The following is a 9304-nucleotide window of genomic DNA, read 5'->3' as shown; positions in this document are numbered from 1 at the left end:
TTTAACTCTGAATGGACTAGCACTATATTACCCAGACGTATTTGGCCTGAGTAGGTAAGCAATGTCATCTGACTACTGACATCTGTGTTCAAGGGGAAGTTGAAGGTAAGGCAGACAAGAGGTTACTTTACAAAAAAGCATAAAATGGGAAACATTCATAGTCTAACCTGAAGGCAAGAAATGTGGAAGCAAGTTTAGAAGGAGGACACAAAGCAAAGTCTATGTTAAATTGCTTGTGTTGTATATCAGTTGGAAAGAATTTGATGAATAGAGAAAAAAGTACTACAGCTGATTCCAAGACCTATTTTGTTAGGAGAAAGGAACCTCTCAACTGTGCCGAATCCGGGATTGAACCAGGGACCTTTAGATCTTCAGTCTAACGCTCTCGCAACTGAGCTATTTCGGCCTGCTGCTAGCTGTGGTCTTCATACTTTGATTTGAACCATTCAACAAACAAGATGCATGACCTGGATATTTACCCTTATATGTTAGAGATATGTTTTAAGGAGTCCTGTATCATTCAGCAGTTAACTTGTGCAATGGGTAAATAGCGTTTTTGGGATCCGGGTTAGGTAGCGTTTTTTTAACTCTGAATGGACTAGCACTATATTACCCAGACATATGTGGCCTGAGTAGGTAAGCAACGTCATCTGACCACTGACATCTGTGTTCAAGGGGAAGTTGAAGGTAATGCAGACAAGAGTTTACATTACAAAAAAGCATGAAATGGGAAACATTCATAGTCTAACCTGAAGGCAAGAAATGTGGAAGCAAGTTTAGAAGGAGGACACAAAGCAAAGTCTATGTTAAATTGCTTGTGTTGTATATCAGTTGGAAAAAATTTGATGAATAGAGAAAAAAGTACTACAGCTGATTCCAAGACCTATTTTGTCAGAAGCAAGGAACCTCTCATCTGTGCCGAAACCCGGGATTGAACCAGGGACCTTTAGATTTTCAGTCTAACGCTCTCCCAACTGAGCTATTTCGGCCTGCTGCTAGCTGTGGTCTTCATACTTTGATTTGAACCATTCAACAAACTAGATGCATGACCTGGGTATTTACCCTTATATGTTAGAGATATGTTTTAAGGAGTCCTGTATCATTCAGCAGTTAACTTGTGCAACGGGTAAATAGCGTTTTTGGGATCCGGGTTAGATAGCGTTTTTTTAACTCTGAATGGACTAGCACTATATTACCCAGACGTATTTGGCCTGAGTAGGTAAGCAATGTCATCTGACTACTGACATCTGTGTTCAAGGGGAAGTTGAAGGTAATGCAGACAAGAGTTTACATTACAAAAAAGCATGAAATGGGAAACATTCATAGTCTAACCTGAAGGCAAGAAATGTGGAAGCAAGTTTAGAAGGAGGACACAAAGCAAAATCTATGTTAAATTGCTTGTGTTGTATATCAGTTGGAAAGAATTTGATGAATAGAGAAAAAAGTACTACAGCTGATTCCAAGACCTATTTTGTTAGAAGCAAGGAACCTCTCAACTGTGCCGAAACCCGGGATTGAACCAGGGACCTTTAGATCTTCAGTCTAACGCTCTCCCAACTGAGCTATTTCGGCCTACTGCTAGCTGTTGTCTTCATACTTTGATTTGAACCATTCAACAAACTAGATGCATGACCTGGATATTTACCCTTATATGTTAGAGATATGTTTTAAGGCAGGGGTGCCCAAACCAGTCCTGGCGGGCCGTATCCATGCCAGATTTTTGGGATATCCCCATCTGGGGATCACGGTTCGATCCCCGGCACCGGCGGCAGATTAGCCCAGCACCAGGTGACTCTGGGAAATAGCTGGCGCCGCGGCTAGGGCGGCTGACTCCGGAATCTGGAGATTTTTTTATTTAAGGTTTTTGTAGAGCGCGTAGTAACCCTCGAGCATCCCAGAGATCAGGGTTCGATCCCCGGCACCGGCCGCAGATTAGCCCAGCACCACGTGACTCTGGGAAATAGCTGGCGCCGCGGCTAGGGCGGCTGACTCCGGAATCTGGGGATCACGGTTCGATCCCCGGCACCGGCGGCAGATTAGCCCAGCACCATGTGACTCTGGGCAATAGCTTGCTTAATCTTCCCAATGGCCCCTAGCGCCTAGAGACCCTTACGGGTGATTGTGCGCCTTACAAATGTGGATTATTATTATTATTATTATTATTTGGGCCGATTCCGATCCGGTTCGTAAAAGCACATCTGCCCGAATCTGTCGGACAACCACGTACGCCCGGGAGAGGACTGCCCGGGACCCGTGGAGCCCGTCCTGGTCACTCTGACCTGCCGTCTGCCCGGGGAAGGGAGCCCCGGACGCCCGGGGGGAGGACTGCCCGGGACACATGGAGCCCGTCCTGGGCACTCTGACCTGCCGTCTGCCCGGGGAAGGGAGCCCCGGACGCCCGGGGGGAGGACTGCCCGGGACCCATGGAGCCCGTCCTGGGCACTCTGACCTGCCGACGGCCCGGGGAAGGGAGCCCTGGACGCCCGGGGGAGGACTGCCCGGGACCCGTGGAACTCGTCCTGGGCACTCTGACATGCCGCTGACCCGGGGAAGGGAACCCCGGACGCCCGGGAGCCGTGGAGCCCGTCCTGGGCACTCTGACAAGCCGTCGGACCGGGGAAGGGAGCCCCGGACGCCCGGGACCCGTGGAGCCTGTCCTGGGAACTCCGGCATGCCGTTGGCCCAGGGAAGGGAGTCCCAGATACCCGGGACCCGTGGAGCCCGTCATGGGCACTCTGACAAGCCGGTGTCCCGGGGAAGGGAGCCCCGGATGCCGGGGACTCGTGGAGCCCGTCCTGGGCACTCTGGCATGCCGTTGGCATGGGGAAGGGAGCCCCAGATGCCCGGGACCCGTGGAGCCCGTCCTGGGCACTCTGACAAGCCGTTGTCCCGGGGAAGGGAGCCCCGGACGCCGGGGACTCGTGGAGCCCGTCCTGGGCACTCTGGCATGCCGTTGGCCCGGGGAAGGGAGCCCAAGATGCCCGGGACCCGTGGAGCCCGTCCTGGGCACTCTGACAAGCCGTTGTACCAGGGAAGGGAGCCCCGGACGCCCGGGACTCGTGGAGCCCGTCCTGGGCATTCTGGCATGCCGTTGGCCCAGGGAAGGGAGCCCCGGACGTCCGGGGCCCGTGGAGCCCATCCTGGGCACTCTGACAAGCCGTTGGCCCGGGGAAGGGAGAGCCGGACACCCAGCGGAGGAATGCCCGGGACCCATGGAGCCCGTCCTGGGCAATCTGACCTGCCGTCGGCCCGGAGAAGGGAGCGACGGACGCCCGGGGGGAGGAATGCCCGGGACGCATGGAGCCCATCCTGGGCACTTTGACATGCCATCGGCCTTGAGACCCGGGGGACGACTGCCCGGGAAGCATGGAGCCCGACCTGGGCACTCGCTCATGCCGTTGGCCTGGAGACCCGGGGGACGACTGCCCGGGGCGCATGGAGCCCGACCTGGGCACTCGCTCATGCCGTTGGCCTGGAGACCCGGGGGACGACTGCCCGGGACGCATGGAGCCCGTCCTGGGCACTTTGACATGCCGTTGGCCTGGAGGAGGGAAGCCCCGGGTGTTGTTACCCAGGCATAGCCCATCTGGTCCCCCTGGCAGAGAACCACCAGCCTTGCAGGGGTGTCCGGGCATACCCTTACCCCTAGTAATCCGGAGGAAAATTACCCCCCTTTCTTGTAATCTGTGCACACAAGTTGACAGAGGGGACCCAAGGCGTAAAAGTACCCGACCTCCTGGAGCCCTCGCTGGGATCGGGGAGGCAAATGGCACCTCATAGGGACTTCCAGGGAGGTTTGGCCATCTGGTCGCCCTTTTGGATAGCATTGCATGCGACCAGATGGCCGAGGGGAAAGGTGCAACCAGGTGGCCGGGAACGAAAGGACTCCCTGCTTCCCACCCCGAGCCTTCGTGGTAGGGCTGCTGCCTGCCCACGCCGGGCAGGGCTCGGGGACCCCGGCTGGGCCTCAGGCACGGTGAGGACCACCGGAGCTCCCAGGCCCGGACGCCCGGGACGACGACTGCCCGGGACGCATGGAGCCCGTCCTGGGCACTTTGACATGCCGTCGGCCTGGAGACCCGGGGGACGACTGCCTGGGACGCATGGAGCCCGTCCTGGACATTTTGACATGCCGTCGGCCTGGAGACCCGGGGGACGACTGCCCGGGACGCATGGAGCCCGTCCTGGGCACTTTGACATGCCGTCGGCCTGGAGACCCGGGGGACGACTGCCTGGGACGCATGGAGCCCGTCCTGGACATTTTGACATGCCGTCGGCCTGGAGACCCGGGGGACGACTGCCCGGGACGCATGGAGCCCGTCCTGGGCACTTTGACATGCCGTCGGCCTGGAGACCCGGGGGACGACTGCCCGGGACGCATGGAGCCCGTCCTGGGCACTTTGACATGCCGTCGGCCCGGAGAAGGGAGCGCCGGACACCCAGGGAAGGACTGCCCGGGACCCATGGAGCCCGTCCTGGGCAATCTGACCTGCCGTTGGCCCAGGGAAGGGAGCGGCGGATGCCCGGGGGGAGGAATGCCCGGGACGCATGGAGCCCGTCCTGGGCACTTTGACATGCCGTCGGCCCGGAGACCCGTGGGACGACTGCCCGGGACGCATGGAGCCCAACCTGGGCACTTTGACATGCCGTCGGCCTGGAGACCCGGGGGACGACTGCCCGGGACGCATGGAGCCCGTCCTGGACATTTTGACATGCCGTCGGCCTGGAGACCCGGGGGACGACTGCCCGGGACGCATGGAGCCCGTCCTGGGCACTTTGACATGCCGTCGGACCGGAGAAGGGAGCGCCGGACACCCAGGGGAGGACTGCCCGGGACCCATGGAGCCCGTCCTGGGCAATCTGACCTGCCGTCGGCCCGGAGAAGGGAGCGGCGGATGCCCGGGGGGATGACTGCCCGGGACGCATGGAGCCCGTCCTGGGCACTTTGACATGCCATCGGCCTGGAGACCCGGGGGACAACTGCCCGGGACGCATGGAGCCCAACCTGGGCACTTTGACATGCCGTCGGCCTGGAGACCCGGGGGACGACTGCCCGGGACGCATGGAGCCCGTCCTGGACATTTTGACATGCCGTCAGCCTGGAGACCCGGGGGACGACTGCCCGGGACGCATGGAGCCCGTCCTGGGCACTTTGACATGCCGTCGGCCTGGAGACCCGGGGGACGACTGCCCGGGACGCATGGAGCCCGTCCTGGGCACTTTGACATGCCGTCGGCCTGGAGATCCGGGGGACGACTGCCCGGGACGCATGGAGCCCGTCCTGGGCACTTTGACATGCCGTCGGCCTGGAGACCCGGGGGACGACTGCCCGGGACGCATGGAGCCCGTCCTGGGCACTTTGACATGCCGTCGGCCTGGAGATCCGGGGGACGACTGCCCGGGACGCATGGAGCCCGTCCTGGGCACTTTGACATGCCATCGGCCTGGAGACCCGGGGGACGACTGCCCAAGAGCCATGGAGCCCGTCCTGGGCAATTTGACAAGCCGTTGGCCTGGAGGAAGGAAGCCCCGGGTGGCCTAGGGAGGTGTTACCCAGGCATAGCCCATCTGGTCCCCCTAGCAGAGAACCACCAGCCTTGGAGGGGTGTCCGGGCATACCCTGCCCCCTAGTAATCCGGAGGGAAATTACCTGACTTTCTTGCAATCTGTGCACACAAGGTGACAGAGGGGACCCAAGGCGCGAAAGTACCCGACCTCCTGGAGCCCTCGCTGGGATCCGGGAGGCGAATGGCACCTCATCATGACTTCCAGGGCGACCAGATGGCCGAGGCGAGAGGGGCGACCAGATGTCCGGGACCAAAAGGACGCCAATCTGCCTGCCCCGGAGCTGCAGGGCTCTGGGGCTGCAGGGTTCCGGGGGCTGCAGAGCTCCAGGTCTCTGGGGCTGCAGGGCTCCGGGGCTTCAGGCCTCCCCGGGCCCTGATGGACCCTCCGTCCCGGGTACCTCCGACCCCCGGCCGGCTTGCAGGACGGAGGGGGGATTCCCGCACCACTGGGCCCTGCCGGACGGGGCTCAAGCCCCGGGCCCGGTCCCCGGCCCCAGTCCCGGCTTTCCAAACCCTATGCCGGGCCGGGGAGAGCCTCCCCTGGGCCCCCGGTGGACCCTCCGTCCCGGGCGCCCCGGACCCCCGGCCGGATTGCTGGACGGAGGGGTACCAGCACCCTCGGGGCCTGGCCAGATGGAGTTCAAGCCCCGGGTCCGGTCCCACCTTCCGAACCCTAGCCAGGCTGGGGAGAGCCTCCCCGGGAACCGGTGGAGCCCCGTCCCCAGCGCACGGACCCACTGGTGGCCTGCGGGACAGGGGGATCCAGCACCCTCGGGGCCTGGCCAGATGGAATTCAAGCCCCGGGTCCGGTCCCACCTTCCGAACCCTAGCCAGGCTGGGGAGAGCCTCCCCGGGAACCGGTGGAGCCCCGTCCCCAGCGCACGGACCCACTGGTGGCCTGCGGGACAGGGGGCTCCAGCACCCTCGGGGCCTGGCCAGATGGAGTTCAAGCCCCGGGTCCGGTCCCACCTTCCGAACCCTAGCCAGGCTGGGGAGAGCCTCCCCGGGCCCCGGTGGGGCCCCGTCCCCAGCGCCCGGACCCACTGGTGGCCTGCGGCACGGGGGCCTCCCCCTCCCGTCCCTGCCCCACCGGGGAGCGGGGATGGGGGCCACATTCCATCTGCAGGTCGGCAGGGCGACCAGATGGCTCGGGCCGGCCGGGCAGTTCCCCTTCTCCGCTGCTGCTCCCGGGCAAGCCAAAGCGGGGAGGCGAGCAGCGGCAGTCCCCGGGGAAGGAGAATCCCAAACGGCTGCCTCGGAGCGCCCCGACCACCCTTGCTGGCTGGAACTGCGAGGGCGACTGGGTACGGCGCCCTCCGGGGCCGTCCGGGGCCGTCCGGGTGCTGGGTTGCCCCGGGGCATCTGGTCGCCTGGCTGCGCGACCAGATGGCCCTGTGGGCCGGGCGACCAGATGGCCCTGCGGGCCGGGCGACCAGATGGCCCTGCGGGCCGGGTGACCAGATGGCCCTGCGGGCTGGCGGCCGGGCTAACTCCAACTTTTGTCCTTCCCCAAAGTTCTGTAAGCCCCCACTACGTGGGGGCTTAATAGTCAAGGAAAATGGGCTCCCCGGGCAGGCCGTCGGGGAGTGGACGTGGCCTGGGCTTAACCCTCCTTGGGCCTGGGTGCTGGGGACGGGGCTCCACCGGGGCCCGGGGAGGCTCTCCCCAGCCTGGCTAGGGTTCGGAAGGTGGGACCGGGCCCGGGGCTTGAGCTCCGGCTGGCCCCGGGGTGCGCGAGCTCCCCGTCCCGCCGGCCACCAGAGGGTCCGGGCGCTGGGGACGGGGCTCCACCGGGGCCCGGGGAGGCTCTCCCCAGCCTGGCTAGGGTTCGGAAGGTGGGACCGGGCCCTGGGCTTGAGCTCGGCCGGCGGGGCCCGGTGGTGCGCGAGCTCCCCGTCCCGCCGGCCACCAGAGGGTCCGGGCACTGGGGACGGGGCTCCACCGGGGCCCGGGGAGGCTCTCCCCAGCCTGGCTAGGGTTCAGAAGGTGGGACCGGGCCCGGGGCTTGAACTCCATCTGGCCAGGCCCCGAGGGTGCTGGAGCCCCCTGTCCCGCAGGCCACCAGAGGGTCCGGGTGCTGGGGACGGGGCTCCACCGGGGCCCGGGGAGGCTCTCCCCAGCCTGGCTAGGGTTCGGAAGGTGGGACCGGACCCGGGGCTTGAACTCCATCTGGCCAGGCCCCGAGGGTGCTGGTACCCCTCCGTCCTGCAATCCGGCCGGGGATCCGGGGTGCCCGGGACGTAGGGTCCACCGGGGCCCGGGGAGGCTCTCCCCAGCCTGGCTTGGGTTCGGAAGGTGGGACCGGACCCGGGGCTTGAACTCCATCTGGCCAGGCCCCGAGGGTGCTGGAGCCCCCTGTCCCGCAGGCCACCAGTGGGTCCGTGCGCTGGGGACGGGGCTCCACCGGTTCCCGGGGAGGCTCTCCCCAGCCTGGCTAGGGTTCGGAAGGTGGGACCGGACCCGGGGCTTGAATTCCATCTGGCCAGGCCCCGAGGGTGCTGGAGCCCCCTGTCCCGCAGGCCACCAGTGGGTCCGTGCGCTGGGGACGGGGCTCCACCGGTTCCCGGGGAGGCTCTCCCCAGCCTGGCTAGGGTTCGGAAGGTGGGACCGGACCCGGGGCTTGAACTCCATCTGGCCAGGCCCCGAGGGTGCTGGTACCCCTCCGTCCAGCTATCCGGCCAGGGGGCCGGGGCGCCCGGGACGGAGGGTCCACCGGGGGCCCAGGGGAGGCTCTCCCCGGCCCGGCATAGGGTTTGGAAAGCCGGGACTGGGGCCGGGGACCGGGCCCGGGGCTTGAGCCCCGTCCGGCAGGGCCCAGTGGTGCGGGAATCCCCCCTCCGTCCTGCAAGCCGGCCGGGGGTCGGAGGTACCCGGGACAGAGGGTCCATCAGGGCCCGGGGAGGCCTGAAGCCCCGGAGCCCTGCAGCCCCAGAGACCTGCAGCTCTGCAGCCCCCGGAACCCTGCAGCCCCAGAGCCCTGCAGCTCCGGGGCAGGCAGATTGGCGTCCTTTTGGTCCCGGCCATCTGGTCGCCCCTCTCGCCTCGGCCATCTGGTCGCCCTGGAAGTCATGATGAGGTGCCATTCGCCTCCCGGATCCCAGCGAGGGCTCCAGGAGGTCGGGTACTTTCGCGCCTTGGGTCCCCTCTGTCACCTTGTGTGCACAGATTGCAAGAAAGTCAGGTAATTTCCCTCCGGATTACTAGGGGGCAGGGTATGCCCGGACACCCCTCCAAGGCTGGTGGTTCTCTGCTAGGGGGACCAGATGGGCTATGCCTGGGTAACACCTCCCTAGGCCACCCGGGGCTTCCTTCCTCCAGGCCAACGGCTTGTCAAATTGCCCAGGACGGGCTCCATGGCTCTTGGGCAGTCGTCCCCCGGGTCTCCAGGCCGATGGCATGTCAAAGTGCCCAGGACGGGCTCCATGCGTCCCGGGCAGTCGTCCCCCGGGTCTCCAGGCCGACGGCATGTCAAAGTGCCCAGGACGGGCTCCATGCGTCCCGGGCAGTCGTCCCCCGGATCTCCAGGCCGACGGCATGTCAAAGTGCCCAGGATGGGCTCCATGCGTCCCGGGCAGTCGTCCCCCGGGTCTCCAGGCCGACGGCATGTCAAAGTGCCCAGGACGGGCTCCATGCGTCCCGGGCAGTCGTCCCCCGGGTCTCCAGGCCGACGGCATGTCAAAATGTCCAGGACGGGCTCCATGCGTCCCGGGCAGTCGTCCCCCGGGTCTCCAGGCCGA

The 9304-nt window shown here is 64.3% G+C and overlaps 2 non-coding genes across 2 annotated transcripts; both read right to left on the bottom strand.

The window, feature by feature from the left end:
* Positions 1-916: 916 nt before the first annotated feature.
* Positions 917-989, bottom strand: TRNAF-GAA (transfer RNA phenylalanine (anticodon GAA)). The gene has a single exon. It is a non-coding gene; the product is annotated as a tRNA-Phe (tRNA).
* Positions 990-1499: 510 nt separating this feature from the next.
* Positions 1500-1572, bottom strand: TRNAF-GAA (transfer RNA phenylalanine (anticodon GAA)). Its single transcript has one exon. It is a non-coding gene; the product is annotated as a tRNA-Phe (tRNA).
* Between the last annotated feature and the right edge of the window lie 7732 nt (positions 1573-9304).

The sequence above is a fragment of the Lissotriton helveticus genome, chromosome 8 (assembly GCF_964261635.1).
Source record: "Lissotriton helveticus chromosome 8, aLisHel1.1, whole genome shotgun sequence".
Lineage (NCBI taxonomy): Eukaryota > Metazoa > Chordata > Amphibia > Caudata > Salamandridae > Lissotriton > Lissotriton helveticus.
The sequence above is the reverse complement of the archived record's forward strand: the minus strand, read 5'-3'. Positions and strand labels throughout refer to the sequence as shown.